The sequence below is a fragment of the Panthera onca genome, chromosome X, assembly GCF_046562875.1.
Source record: "Panthera onca isolate mPanOnc1 chromosome X, mPanOnc1 haplotype 2, whole genome shotgun sequence".
Taxonomy (NCBI): Eukaryota; Metazoa; Chordata; class Mammalia; order Carnivora; family Felidae; genus Panthera; species Panthera onca.
In genome coordinates, this window is record NC_138357.1 from 17,990,028 (window position 1) to 18,004,303 (window position 14,276).

General features: G+C 42.4%; 1 protein-coding gene and 1 pseudogene across 8 annotated transcripts in view; one reads left to right on the forward strand and one right to left on the reverse strand.

Annotated features, from left to right (window-relative positions):
* The window catches only part of LOC145714515 (P2R1A-PPP2R2A-interacting phosphatase regulator 1-like), a 110,968-nt gene that overhangs the window by 47,168 nt on the left and 49,524 nt on the right, over positions 1-14,276 (reverse strand). The window lies entirely within an intron of this gene.
* Positions 7,353-7,961, forward strand: LOC145714573 (ubiquitin-ribosomal protein eL40 fusion protein pseudogene; annotated as a pseudogene).

The following is a 14,276-nucleotide window of genomic DNA, read 5'->3' on the forward strand; positions in this document are numbered from 1 at the left end:
GTACCGCTGTCCTCACCCCTCCGTCCGCACCGTTTCCTTGCTGCACGTCCCGCTTCCCCCCAGAGCTCCAGAGGAGACAGTTCAACGTGTCAAACTCAGAAACGCCCCTCCGACCTCAGTTTCCTATTGGTCTCGCTCTACACTCTCTGGCCCACACGGCCACCAGCCTGTCTTTCCTCCCTTCTCCTTTCCCAGACGCCATCAGTAAGCCTGCTGGCATCCTTTCCTCCTTCCAGGTCAGCCCCATTTAGCCATGCTAGCATTGACCCCTGGACTCGCTCTCCCCGTGTCCTTCTGCAGCACCTGCTCTGCCAATCCCCAGCCCTGTGAAAATCCCACCACCCATTCTCTCCACCCCCCACTCCCGGGCTGCTGGCTATTGCTGGAGAAGGTCATGAAGTTGGCTCGGCTACAGAGCCAGGCCAGCCAGCCTCAGCGGGGCCCCAAGGGCTGCGAGGCAGTCCTTTTATATATCTGTATCAAATTTCTCTCAGTGATTGTTCCAAATCCTCTCCCTCTCCTCAGATCCCCTACCCAACCCCCTCTGCCCGACCCCTCAGTAGAGGGCCAGCTTTGGATTTCGATGATAGGACACAGGTCATTGGGCAGGAGCTCTCAGTGCTCCCTCTTTCCCTAGCCCTGCGCCAGTTCTCTGCCTTTCCCCCGGCCCCCCGTCTGCTTGTCCCCCACCCCTCAGCCTCATGGAAGCGAGGGACTTGCTCCTCAAGGTTGCCTCTTCCACCAGTGCCTTTGACACTTCGCCTGCACTTGGCCCCAGGAGCCATCCTCTTTCCCTTTGGGCAATCTCTCCCTCCCCACTGGTGTTTTTTTTCCCTCTCAGCCTAGAAACGCTTCCCACAAATCTGTGTCACTGTTCCACACTACCGCCGAGCTTTTTTTTTTTTAAATTTTTTTTTCAACGTTTTTTATTTATTTTTGGGACAGAGAGAGACAGAGCATGAACGGGGGAGGGGCAGAGAGAGAGGGAGACACAGAATCGGAAACAGGCTCCAGGCTCCGAGCCATCAACCCAGAGCCCGACGCGGGGCTCGAACTCACGGACCGCGAGATCGTGACCTGGCTGAAGTCGGACGCTTAACCGACTGCGCCACCCAGGCGCCCCCACCGCCGAGCTTTTAAAGATGGAGCCATCTTTAAAATTACACAAGTAATTCACGCCTCCTGGCGGGACTTCCTCCCTCCAAGTCAGCCCCAAGATTTGACAGAAAAATCAGGAAATTATAAGCAAAAGGAAGAAAAGAGAAACCACCCACAATCGCAGCAGCCGACTGTTAATATTTTGATATATTTCTTTCCAACCTTTTTTTAAATGCACATCTATGCACTTACATATCTATGTGTATTTTTTTTTCTCATAAAAGTGGATCGTAGCGTACATATTGTTTTGTCATAACATATTTCAGACATCTCAGCATTGCTCCGTATTAGCAATTGCTACGGATTACTGACCCTGGGTAAGTAAATTAACCTCCCTGAATCCATTTCCTCCCGTGTAAAATGAGGACTATTATTTATTATTATACTATTATAGGAACTACCTCACAGGGCTGTTATGAGGATTAAATAAGATAAAAATATATAAAAACACTTATCGCAGTGCCTGGCACGCAGCATGCTGCATTAATGTTAGCTCTTCTGATCTTCCCACATCAATAAATATAGCCCCACATAATAATTTAATGAGTTCTGTCACTGCTGTGTCTAGTAGGAGTGACGAGTGCACTTGAGTGAGCCACCAACACACGCTCATTTGGTACATGAGCAAGTATATCCGCGAGATAAACTCCTAAAAGCAGAATTGCTCCTTCAAAGGCTATGTGCATTTATAATTTTGGTAGATAGTGCCGGATTGTCCTTCATCCAGTGAGAGTCACCATGAGTTCTCGAACTGAACTCTGATTGATGGATGTTGAGTCTGTTGCAAAGTCTTCACTGCTACAAACTCAAGACGGTGATGGACATTTTTGTAACCAAATCTTTGAAAAAAAATTTTTTTTACATGTATTTATTTTTGAGAGACAGAGAGAGACAGAGCACAAGTCGGGGAGGGGCAGAGAGAGAAGGAGACAGAATCCGAAGCAGGCTCCAGGCTCGGAGCTGCCCGACTCAGGGCTTGAACTCACAGACCGCGAGATCATCAGATATTTAGTGACCATCTCCAAGGCCATGCACTGTTTTAGGCACTGTGCTCACTTCATGAACAGAACCAGTAAAAGGTTCCTGCCTTGGAGGGGCTTACATTCCAACAAAGAGACACAAAAAAGAAAATAAGTAACCTAGGGGCGCCTGGGTGGCTCAGTCGGTTAAGTGTCCGACTTAAGCTCAGGTCATGATCTCGCAGTTGGTGGGTTCGAGCCCCTCATCGGGCTCTGTGGGACCAGCTCGGAGCTTGGAGTCTGCTTGGGATTCTGTGCCTCCCTTTCTCTCTGCCCCTCCCCTGCTCGCTCTCTGTCTCTGTCTCTCTCAAAAATGAATAATTAAAAAAAAAAGTCACCTATAGAAAATGTTAGAAGGTGATACATCCTAGAGCAAAAAGAAAAAGCAGAGCAGGCTAGAGGGGATCAGGAGTACTGGGAGGCGGGGGGGGGGGGGAAGATAGCAATATTAATAGTTAATATTAATATTAATATTTCACAGTACAATATTAAACAGGGTGGCCACTCCAGTACGGTTTCACCTTATTCTAGTGATGAGGAATCACTGAAGGAGGCATTTACTTATATTCATCAACATCTTTGCCACATCCACACACCACGTGACACCTAACAATTCTGTTTAAATCAACTTACTTTTCCCTACTTGGATTTCTTTGTTTCTTTTCTTAAGTAGACCTCACGCCCAGTGCAGAGCCCAACTCGGGGCTTGAACTCTTGACCCTGAGATCAAGATCTGACCTCAGGTCAAGCATCAGACGCTTAACCGACTGAGCTACCCAGGCATCCCTTAAACTTACGTTAAAGGAAGCTTTATAACCCATGTGTAAATAAAAACCAAGAATGGCATGCCGAATGTCTAGAAAGGGAGACTGGAAGATACCTAGGATTGGCCTCTTCCTTTCCTTTTAGAGACCAGCTGGTAAATAAGAACGATCACAACAAGCACTTATAAAATTGTGTGCTTATGATTTGCCAGGAAGCTTAGCGTTTTGCATGTAGCAGATAATTTTGTCTTCACAACAACTTCCATGCTATCGGTGCCATTATTGTCCCCAGGGAGAAACTTGGGCACCGCGTAAGCCTCCCAAGTGTCAGTTTGCTCCTAAACAAATGGGGACGATAATGGAGAGAGAGGAGAGAAGGCCTGTGGCTTCTACCCACTCTTCGTTGTGTCTGGGGAGCGCTGGAGAGGGGGCAGGAAGGGGATGGACCGTCCCATCTACGTCATCTCCTGACCACTACGCCCCAAGTTCCAGTGATGGAGATTAGAGCTAAATTGTTGCTTTAAAATACAAACAACCCTCCCCAGGGTTAAATTTATTGGCCACTTCCAACTTCCTGTGAAAAACTTTAATCAGGACGTCCAAATTGATGTCAGACTGGCTAGGATGGGAGCTTTTCTTTTCCAGTCGAGTTAATATACAGTGTTATATGAGTTTCAGGCAAATGATATAGTGACTCAACACTTGTATGCCTTACTCGGTGCTCATCAAGATAAGTGTACCCTTCATCCCCTTTACCTATTTCACCCATCCTCCCTCCTACCCACCTATTCTCTGGGAACCACTATTTTCTTCTCTATAGTTTTTCGGTTTGTCTCATTTTCTTTGTTCGTTTGTTTTGCTTCTTGGATTCCACGTATGAGTGAAATCGTGTGGTATTTGTCTTTCTCTGACTTTTTCACTTAGCACTATACCCTCTAGATCCATCCATGTTGTTGCAAATGGCAAGATTGCATTCTTTTTTACGACTGAGTAACATTCCATTAGAGATACATACCGTGGACACTTCGGTTGCTCCCATACTTTGGCTATTGTAAATAACGCCGCTATCAACACAGGGGTGCAGGTGTCCCTTTGGGTTAGTGTTTTTGCATTCTACGGGTAAATCCCCAGTAGTAGAATTACTGGATCATAGAGTAGATCTATTCTTAATTTCTTGGGAACCACACTGTTTTCCACACGCAACGCACCAGTCTGCATTCCCACCAACAGTGCATGAGTGTTCCCTTTTCTCCACATACGATGGGAGTTTTGATTAGAAGAGGGAAGAAGTGTCTCTGGAGCATCGGCCCTGGCCCCTTCTGGAAGGGAGCCGACCTGGGCAGATACTAGTGGAGGAGCGGGCACCTGGACAGCTGGAAGGAAACAGGCAGCAGAAAGCTGGGTGGGAAGAAACGATGACAAGCTGTATCAACTTCAACGGTCTCTGCTTCAAGTCTTTAGGGAGAGAGGAGCAGAATCTAAATACGATCAATAATACATCAGCAGAGACACAGTGCCTAGGTGCTCTTAACCTGCTTCGTATCTCAAAGTGTGCTCCTGCTTTTCAACTTCCTGAGAAGTGTGCTGCATTTCTAAAAAGAGCCGTTTCATTCACATGAAACAATACAGGACTCTGAACCACTCAGTCAAAGAATTCGAACCAGAAAAACGTCTGGTGCAGTTACCATTGAATAACAATTCCACAGAGTCACAGAGATGAATCCAGGTTCCTTGAAAGGTTTACGACCAAGAAAAGTTCAATATAATATAGTAAACCTGGAATGTATTTGATTTATAAAGGAAAGACGAGCTCTTGTATAGAGTAAATGATATTTTTAAATGGCTTCGAGAAAATTGGAGACTAAAGAAAAGCTTCTCATAGAAACAAAAAAAAAAAAGCTGGGAGCAGAAGGGGTTAGTTCTCTGGGGCAGAGCGGGCATTGCCAAATGACCCCAAATAGCCCACAAATGCAATGTGTTAATGTGGGTCCTATATCACAGAGGAGAATAGTACTAAATCGGTTCTGTGCAGATCATCTACGATGGGATAGAAATCCTAGAGGCAAGCACACTACTCCTGATTTTACAGTGTAGAAAAGGAGATAGCAAAATCCTCTAGTCGAGAGCCTGGTGAACGTGGCACCACATTTTCTAGTATACAAATGGCTTCCTTCTCATGCCCAGCATTTGAGGAGTCCCAGACAAGACTCAAACAACCCTGGAACTTACACTAGAGTTCCTATATGCTAAAGTGAGATTAGCAAAGCTTGTTGCTTGGCAACACGTGCTCTATAAACCCTTGGATCTTGGGTACGGTGAAATAGACAAAGTACATCCAGTGTTTTGTTTCATTTAATTTTTTTAGTGTTTATTTTTGAGAGACAGAGAGACAGAACACGACTGGGGGAGGAGTAGAGAGAGAGGGAGACACAGAAGCCGAAGCAGGCTCCAGGCTCTGAGCTGTCAGCACAGAGCCAGACGTGGGGCTCGAACTCACGAACTGTGAGATCATGACCTGAGCTGAGGTCGAACGCTTAACCGACTGAGCCACCCAGCGGCCCCTGTTTTGTTTCATTTAATTTTTTTTTTAATGTTTATTTATTTTTGAAAGAGACAGAGACAGAATGCAGGTGGGTTAGGGGCAGAGAGAGAGGGAGACACAGAATCTGAAGCAGGCTCCAGGCCCCGAGCTGTCAGCAGAGAGCCCGACGCGGGGCTCGAGCTCACAGACTGCCAGATCGTGACCTGAGCCGAAGTCGGCTGCTCAACCGACTGAGCCACCCAGCCGCCCCCTTGTTTCATTTAAAAAGAATTTCTTCTTTGTCACCAAGATCCAAAGGCTGATACCATGCTTCATAGCTTTCCAGATGCTCACAGCCCCTAACCAACAGGACACTGGCCAATATCTATAAAGTCAGACTCTTCACCTGCCAGTAAGGAGGGAGTATGGGAGGCTACATACACATTTACTACGTCACTGGGAGTTTAGCGAGCCATAGCTTCTCTGAGAATGATTTATCTATGAATTTATCTCAAAGTTAACTAAAAAGAAGTGGGAAGTCATATGAAGCTATTCCTAAGAATTTTAGAAGACTCTGGAGAAAGTCAGGTCAGTTTATTTTCTAAATCAAATAGGATTATCTTTTGAAGGAAGTATGCCCTTTAGCTGATCATTTTAAACAGTGATGAATCATTGCATTTGGCCAAATAACAAAACCCAAGATATACAGGGTAAATTCTTTGAAAACAAATAAAATCCAATGAGCGTTTTTTAAATAAAATAAACGTATTTAAACATATTTCCTTACTCTCACTGATGGCTTTCTTATCTTAAGGGAGATTTAACACAACAAATCCTCTAGAAAAGCAGGATCTCAAAATGCAAAACACTGTTTAAATGAACCACACACATGAAGTACTCAAATGAATATGCATTGCGGGTGGGAATACAAAATGGTAACATCACTTTGGAGAACAGGCTGGCAATTTCTGAATAAAGTTAAACATGCACTCACCATTATAATATAGCAATTCTACTAGATAGTTACTCAGGAGAAATTAAAGCATACATCCACATAAAAGTTAAAACACAAATATTCATAGCAGCTTTATTCGTAATGGCCCCCAATTGGAAACAACCCAAATGTCCATCAAAAGGTGAATGGACAGGGGCGCCTGGGTGTCTCAGTCTGTTAAGTGTCAGACTTCAGCTCAGGTCATGATCTCACGGTTTGTGAGTTCCAGCCCCACATTGGGGTCTGTGCTGACAGCTCAGAGCCTGGAGCCTGCTTTGAATTCTGTGTCTCCCTCTCTCTCTGTCCCTCCCCCACTCACGCTCTGTCTCTCCGTCTCTGTCTCTGTCTCTCTCAAAAATAAATAATAAACATAAAAAAAAATTTTTAAAAGGTGAATGGACAAATTGTAACATATACATACAATGAAATATGACTCACAATAAAAAGTAATGAATCACTGATACAGAAAGCAACATGGATGGATCTCAAGGACATTCTAATCGAAACCAGCCAGACACAAAAGAGTGCATATTATGTGATTATACATGTATGTGAAACATCATAAAGAGAATCTAATCTATGGCGATAAAGAAAAGGAGACCAGTGATAACCTGAAGCCAGCAGCAGGGGTTGAGATTAACTAACTACAAGGGGGCATTCTCTCTGGCAATGGAAGTGGTCTGTATCTTGACTGCGGGCTTAAACTGGGTGCAGTTTGTGATAAGTATGTAAATTATATCTCAGTAAAGTTGACTTTAAGCATAGTATTAATGGAAAACTCTTCAAAAGTTGAAGATTTTTACAAACATTTTTATTTTTTAATTAATTAATTAATTAATTAATTAATTTTTTTAAGTAATCTCTATGCCCAACGAGGGGCTCAAACTCAACGACACCAAGGTCAAGAGTCACATGCTCTACCGAACTGAGCCAGCCGGATGCCCCCAAAAGTTGAAGACTTAAAGTTACTTCTGCTTAGCAAGTATAAGCATTAAGCATCCTGTTGGAAACTATGCACCAAGATGCAGTCCTTGCAGTGAGGAAACTACTCTCTTGAAAACACCAGGCACACAGAACAAGGTAGCTGAGTGGGGCGGTGGCAGCAGCCTTGTGGACACAGAGATGCAGATCTTTGTGAAGCCTCTGATGGGTAAAACTATCACCCTCACGGTCAAGCCCGGTGACACCACTGAGAATGTCAAAACCAAAGTCCAAGACAAGGAGGGCATCCCACCTCACCAGCAGCGTCTAATTTTTGCGGGCAAACAGCTGGAGGATGGCCGCACTCTCTCAGGCTACAATCTCCAGAAAGAATCCACCTTGCGCTCGGTGCTTTGCCCGTGGGGGGGCATCCCTGGGCCTTCCCTCCGCCAGCTGGCCCGGAAATACAACTGTGACAAGGTAAAATGTGCCCTGTTATTCTCGTCTGCACCCCAGCGCTGTCAACTGCCGCCAAGAAAAAGTGAGGCCACACCAAAAACCCGCGTCCCGAGAAGGTCAAATAAGGCCCCTCTACTGACTCTTACTTTGCTTGTAGGGCAGGCTCCTGCCCGAGCCCCAAGACCCTGTGCCCTCAATCAAGTTTCCCTTCCACTGACTGGAACAGTGAAAAAAACAACAACAAACAAACCCACAAACAAAAAATTAAGCACACAGGCACATACGCACGGTGGAAGGCACTGGGCTGATGCTATTTGGAGCTGGTAGGTACAGTTTACCAGGATCATTTAAATAGTGCCTACCATGTGGGGAGCATGGCGAAAGGGATAAAAGGCAAAGGACTCATTAGGCTGGAAAGAAGACCAACGTATAGCTTAGGTTGGTCAGGAGAACTGGGATCAGATCAAGGACAAGAAATGGTATTCTACATCACTATGAACCCTAGCTTGTCACTGTCATCTTGTTAGGTGCCTCTCAATAGAGAGGCCAGTCAATCTGGATGCAGCTTGACCGTGTCTAAAAACTGGTACAACGATCGGGACAAAGAGTGGAAAATGATGTAGGACAAGAGGTTCTTCAGATTCCTTGGCTAGGCTGTAGGGACTCTCTTTGCCCTTCCCATCAGCATGAAAGCCCTCTTGTTCTCTCCTTTCAGTGTTTGATAAAAAGTTCTACTAAGGTTTTAACAAATACAGGAGATTGGATAAGGAACTTATCTGGAGTGTTTTATTCATCTATGTAGCTTTAGAAATTAAAAGATGGGGAAATAGCTAATTGAGTATCTACCATATAATCTTTTTGACAAATTCCTACCACAGTATATTTATTTTAAACACTGAAAAAAATATTTGAAGCAAAATTTTTGCATTGAATATACAATTTGATAAGCTATTTTTGGGTTTACATTATATTATGAACATTTTCAAATGTCAAAAATAATATTTAAAATATTATTTTAAACACATGCCTAATCGTTTTTATAGTTATTCAGTTATCTTTATTTTTATTATTTTGTTTTTACTTTTTTTTAACTTGTTTTATTTTTTATTTTTTTAAATTTACATCCAAATTCGTCAGCATCTAGTGCAACAATGATTTCAGGAGTAGATTCCTTAGTGCCCCTTATCCATTTAGCTCAACCCCCTCCCACAATCCCTCCAGTAACCCTCAGTTTGTTCTCCATATTTAGGAGTCTCTTCTGTTTTGTCCCCCTCCCTGTTTGTATATTATTTTTGTTTCCCTTCCCTTATGTTCATCTGTTTTGTCTCTTCAAGTCCTCATAGGAGTGAAGTCATATGATTTTCGTCTTTCTCCGACTAATTTCACTTAGCATAATACCCTCCAGTTCCATCCATGTAGTTGCAAATGGCAAGATTTCCTTCTTTTTGATTGCCGAGTGACACTCCATCGTATATATATATATATATACACCATATCTTCTTTATCCATTCGTCCATCGATGGACATTTGGGCTCTTTCCAGACTTTGGCTACTGTTGACCGTGCTGCTATAAACATGGGGGTGCATGTGTCCCTTCGAAACAGCACACCTGTATCCCTTGGATCAATGCCTAGTAGTGCAATTGCTGGGTCATAGGGGAGTTCTATTTTTAGTTTTTGGAGGAACCTCCATCCTGTTTTCCAGAGTGGCTGCACCAGCTCGCATTCCCACATAATCTTACAACAGGATTCAGAGTACAGTCGCACCGAACCAGAAGTATTCTGAAATTGCTTTAATTAGAGAAATCTAATATCACATTTTTTTAAGGAACTCATAATGAGATGCAAAAAAAAAAAAAAAGTGTGGCGTGTGGTGGTCATTTCTCGGTCCCACACTTGAAGGATGTTGACGAACTGGACAATGTTCAGAGGCCAACGGCTAAGATGGTAATAGGTCTGGAAACCATCTCATAAAGACTAGAATGAAAACACAGAGAAGAAAACATTTGTGGCGACATGGCCACTGGTGCCAAATATCTGGTGATGGACCCTTGAGTTGTTGCCACCTTTTGGCTGCCGTGAATAATGCCACAAGGAGGATTAGCATACCTGTATCTGTTTGCATCCTGGTTTTCAAGGAGTGGAATTCTTGGATCATCTAACAATTCCACGTTTACTATTTTGAGGAACTGCGAAAATGTTTTCCACAGTCACTACATTCTAGCCAGCAATGTGCAAGGGTCCTATTTCCACATCCTCACTAATACTCGTATATAGCCTTACAAAGTTTTTTTCTGTTATATATCCACATAAAATAGCTACCTATGCCTTTTTAGGTTTAAGGCATACCTATACCTTTTTAAAACAAAAATGAGGTCCCATTAATCATGTTGCTCTTTCACTTGGCAATCTAGCGTAAACATCTTTCCCATGTCGAGTGACATATGACCATGTTATCATTCTTAATGGGTGCACAGATTTCCATGGAGGGAACGTACTGTAATTTGTTTAACCCAACGTTTTCCAAAGGCTGTACATAACATAGATCCCACAAGATCGCCCTCAAAAACAAGAACTTAAGTTAAAAAGTTAAAGATGCTTCATACCCTACCTCTTTTGTTGGGCTATCACAATGTTAAAGAAACGATTTTAATGGGTTTTCCTAAACTTCCTTAACCATCTTTTATTCTTCAGGACACTTAACTTATTCATATTTTATAAAACACCCTGGGAAATGGTGGCTTAACTGATCTGTGGCAAATACTAGGTTTCTTGTTTTTTACATTGAACTTGCCACTTCAACCACTTTCAAGCATGCAATTCTGTGGCATTACTTACATTCACAAGGTACACCATTCCCATGATCTATTTCCAAAACTTTTTCATCATCCGAAGCAGAGACTCTATGCCCATTATGAATAACTCCCCATTACCCCCTCCCCCCAGCCCCTACTATCCTGTAATCTACTTTCTGTCTCTATGAACTTATCTCTTTTAAATATCTCACTTAGCATGTTCTCAAGTTTCATTCACGCTGTAGTATGTACCAGAATTTCATTCCTTTTCATAGCTGAACAACATCCCACTGTATGTATGATGTAATTACACCGTATCAACCGGTGATGAACGCTGGGGTGGTGGCCACCTTTTCGGCTGTTGTGAATAACGCCACGAGGAACAACAGCATACAAGTATCTTTTTGAGTCCTCGTTTTCAAGGAGTGGATTGGAAGATCGAGGATCTTACGAGAATTCTATGTTTCATATTTTGAGAAGCTGCCAAAATGTTTGCCACAGTCAGTGCACTATTTTCCATTCCAACCAGCAATGTACGAGGGCCCGGTTTCTCCACCTCCTCACCAACACTTGTTAATATCTCTTTTATTACAGCCATCCTAGTGGGTATGAAGTGATACCGCTTTGTGGTTTTGATTTGCATTTGTTTAATGACGAATGATATTGAACATCTTTTCATATGCTTATTGGCCATATGTAAATCTTCTTTGGAGAAATGTCTATTCATAAAGTCCTCTGCCCATATTTTAATTGGGTTGTTCGTCTTTTTGTGGCTGAGTTATAAGACCTGTTTACATATTGTGGATTAAACTCATCACATATGATTTACAAATTTTCTGGTTGTCTTCTCAGTGTCTTGTTAATGTCCTTTGAGGCACGAAAGTTCTTAATTTGATAAAGTTCAACTTATCTATTTTTTCTTTAGCTGGTCATGTTTTCAGTGATATATCTAAGAATCCATTGCCCAATCCAATATAATGAAGATTTACCCCTGTTTATTCCCTAAAAATTTAATGGTTTTAGATCTTACTATTTAGGTCCTTGATCCATTTTGAGCTAATTTTTGTATACGGTGGGAGGTAGGAATCCAACTTCACTGTTTGGCATGTGGATATTCAGTTGCCCCAGCCCCATGTGTTGAAAACATTACGTTTTTCACAACAGTAAACATCCTTTTCAACCTGTCCCATATTTTTCCCTAAGAAAAATTTTTAGAAGAATTGCTGTGCCAAGAGAGGTGCACATTTTGAAGGCTTCTGATACATACCACCAAATGTCCTCCACAAAGGACATTAAGAACCCACTGCAGTGAATTTAAACACCACTTTCCCCATACTCTCAACAGCCGTGTATACTACAAACACATTTTAAATCTCTGCTAGTCAGGGGCGCCTGGGTGGCTCAGTCGGTTGAGCGTCCAACTTCGGCTCAGGTCATGATCTGGTCGTTCAAGAGTTCGAGCCCCACGTCGGGCTCTGTGCTAACAGCTTGGTACCGGGAGCCTGCTTCAGATTCTGTGTCTCCCTCTGTCTCTGCCCCTCCTTCACTTGCGCTCTCTCTCAAAAAAATGAATAAACATTAAAAAAGAAATCTGCTAATCACTGTGGCATGGGAATGTATTCCAAATAAAGTTTAAGAGAGGTTTAGCTGAACTTCCCTTGATAGTCCCAACATGCTAGCCTCAGCACCTTCCTTTCCAAAGGCTTCACACTTATGAAAAGATTGTCTAAGGACAGGACTCAATGTAAACTACTGCAGAGTTTAATATAAGTCGAGTTAAGGAAGCAAACTAAATCCTCCCTTTCAGAAGAGTGAGACTCGAAATGGAAAGTATAATTAGGTTCCTCTGCTAGATAATGTAATTTCAAAATATTTCCCTCCTCAGGGGCGCCTGGGTGGCTCAGTCGGTTAAGCGTCCGACTTCGGCTCAGGTCATGATCTCGCGGTCCGTGAGTTCGAGCCCCGCGTTGGGCTCTGTGCTGCCAGCTCAGAGCCTGGAGCCTGCTTCGGATTCTGTGTCTCTCTTTCTCTCTGCCCCTCCCCCACTCGCAGTCTGCCTCTCTCTCCCTCTCAAAAATAAACATTTAAAAAATTAAAAAAATATGTATATTTCCTTCCTCAGCACAAAGTCACAAACCAGCTATTGGCGACTTTCAAGTGTGCCCTCTTTTGTGTGTGTTCAACGGAGAGTTACCAAGCACAAGAGTCATGCCATGAAATCAACTAAACCGAAGTTAGAGGGTTTTTCTTATAGCCATATCCTAATTATCAAGGAAAAAGAAAAACTATTTTGCTGGTGGTCTGCTATTTACTACGAGTTGAGCACTTCCGAATGTGAACTGTGCCAGGGCTTTTATAGTTGATGTAGCTTTTTGTGCCCTGTCTCCTTTGCTTCTCTGAAACAAAAACGCCAAGTGTATCTTTATTTTGTTTTGTCTCAAGCTGTAGTCACTAGAAAGAAAATTTTACGGTGAGTGCTTTGTCAGTGGGAACCTGTATTAATATGGAAATCCTGAGAGGATCATTTATCCACACAAAACAAGAAACCAGGGGGAAATGAGCTTTCCACATTTCATCATAAAGCATGCATAATTCATACAAGAGAGGCAACTATTGATGAGGCTGAACAAAATGAGTTTCTTGTTGCCAGAAAGAATCAAAATATTAGGAATCAAGCTCTCTGATTTCCTAAATACTTTCTTAAAGCCCTCAGAAGCTCAATGCCATCATGCATCTGTTACAGTAGCAAAGATGAAGGCAAATGTTTTTACAGAATCAATAAAATTTTAAGTGGCAGACCGGACCTTGTAAATATCTAGTTCAACTGTATTTTACAGATTGGAAATCTGAAGCCCAGATTGGTGAAGTGACTCTGCTGAAAGTCACACAGAGCAGTGACCGAGCTGGAGCCAAAGTCAGGTCTTCTGACTCTTATACTCATAATATAATTGGGTCATTCCCCTAAAAGTTTGACATAAATAGTTATGTTAATTGGGTCATTCCCCCTAAAAGGTGGACATGAATAGTTATGTTACCAGTTTACTTTGAAGTCAGTGATGCCACGGAGATCTCCAATTTCATATATATATATAGACTATTGGTCAATTTGTAGGATTCAGTTAATAAATGCATTAATTTAATGCATTTCTTCTGAGAGGCCATGGTCATTAAGGTCTCCCACTATTAAGAAAGTTGAGCAAGTTTCCAAGATTCCTATATATGACTCTCTCCACCCATACATTCTAGACATTTATAAAAATCAATCTCATTTACTCTTGGGTTAAGAACCACAGTGGAAGAAATCTGTAAGATATCATAGAGTTTAAGGGAAACAAAGTTACCTTTTTGCCAGAGTACTTATTGTTCTTGGGCCTTTTCTAAATGCATAGTTTCAATGATCTGACAGTGAAGTCTACCTATATGACATATTTTTCAAGCTCAACTTTTAAGATCTAAAATATTTAAAAACACTTGAGGCAAATTGTAATTCGTTTTCTCCATAGATATCCAAAGTATCATACGTGCATTTTCTTCGTGGATATTTATATATAGTTGCTTCTAGGTGAATTTTAAAAATTCATTTAGGAGATGAGATTAAATATATCTTGTAGTAGGAGTGGTAATAATTCAAGAAGCAGGGACAAAG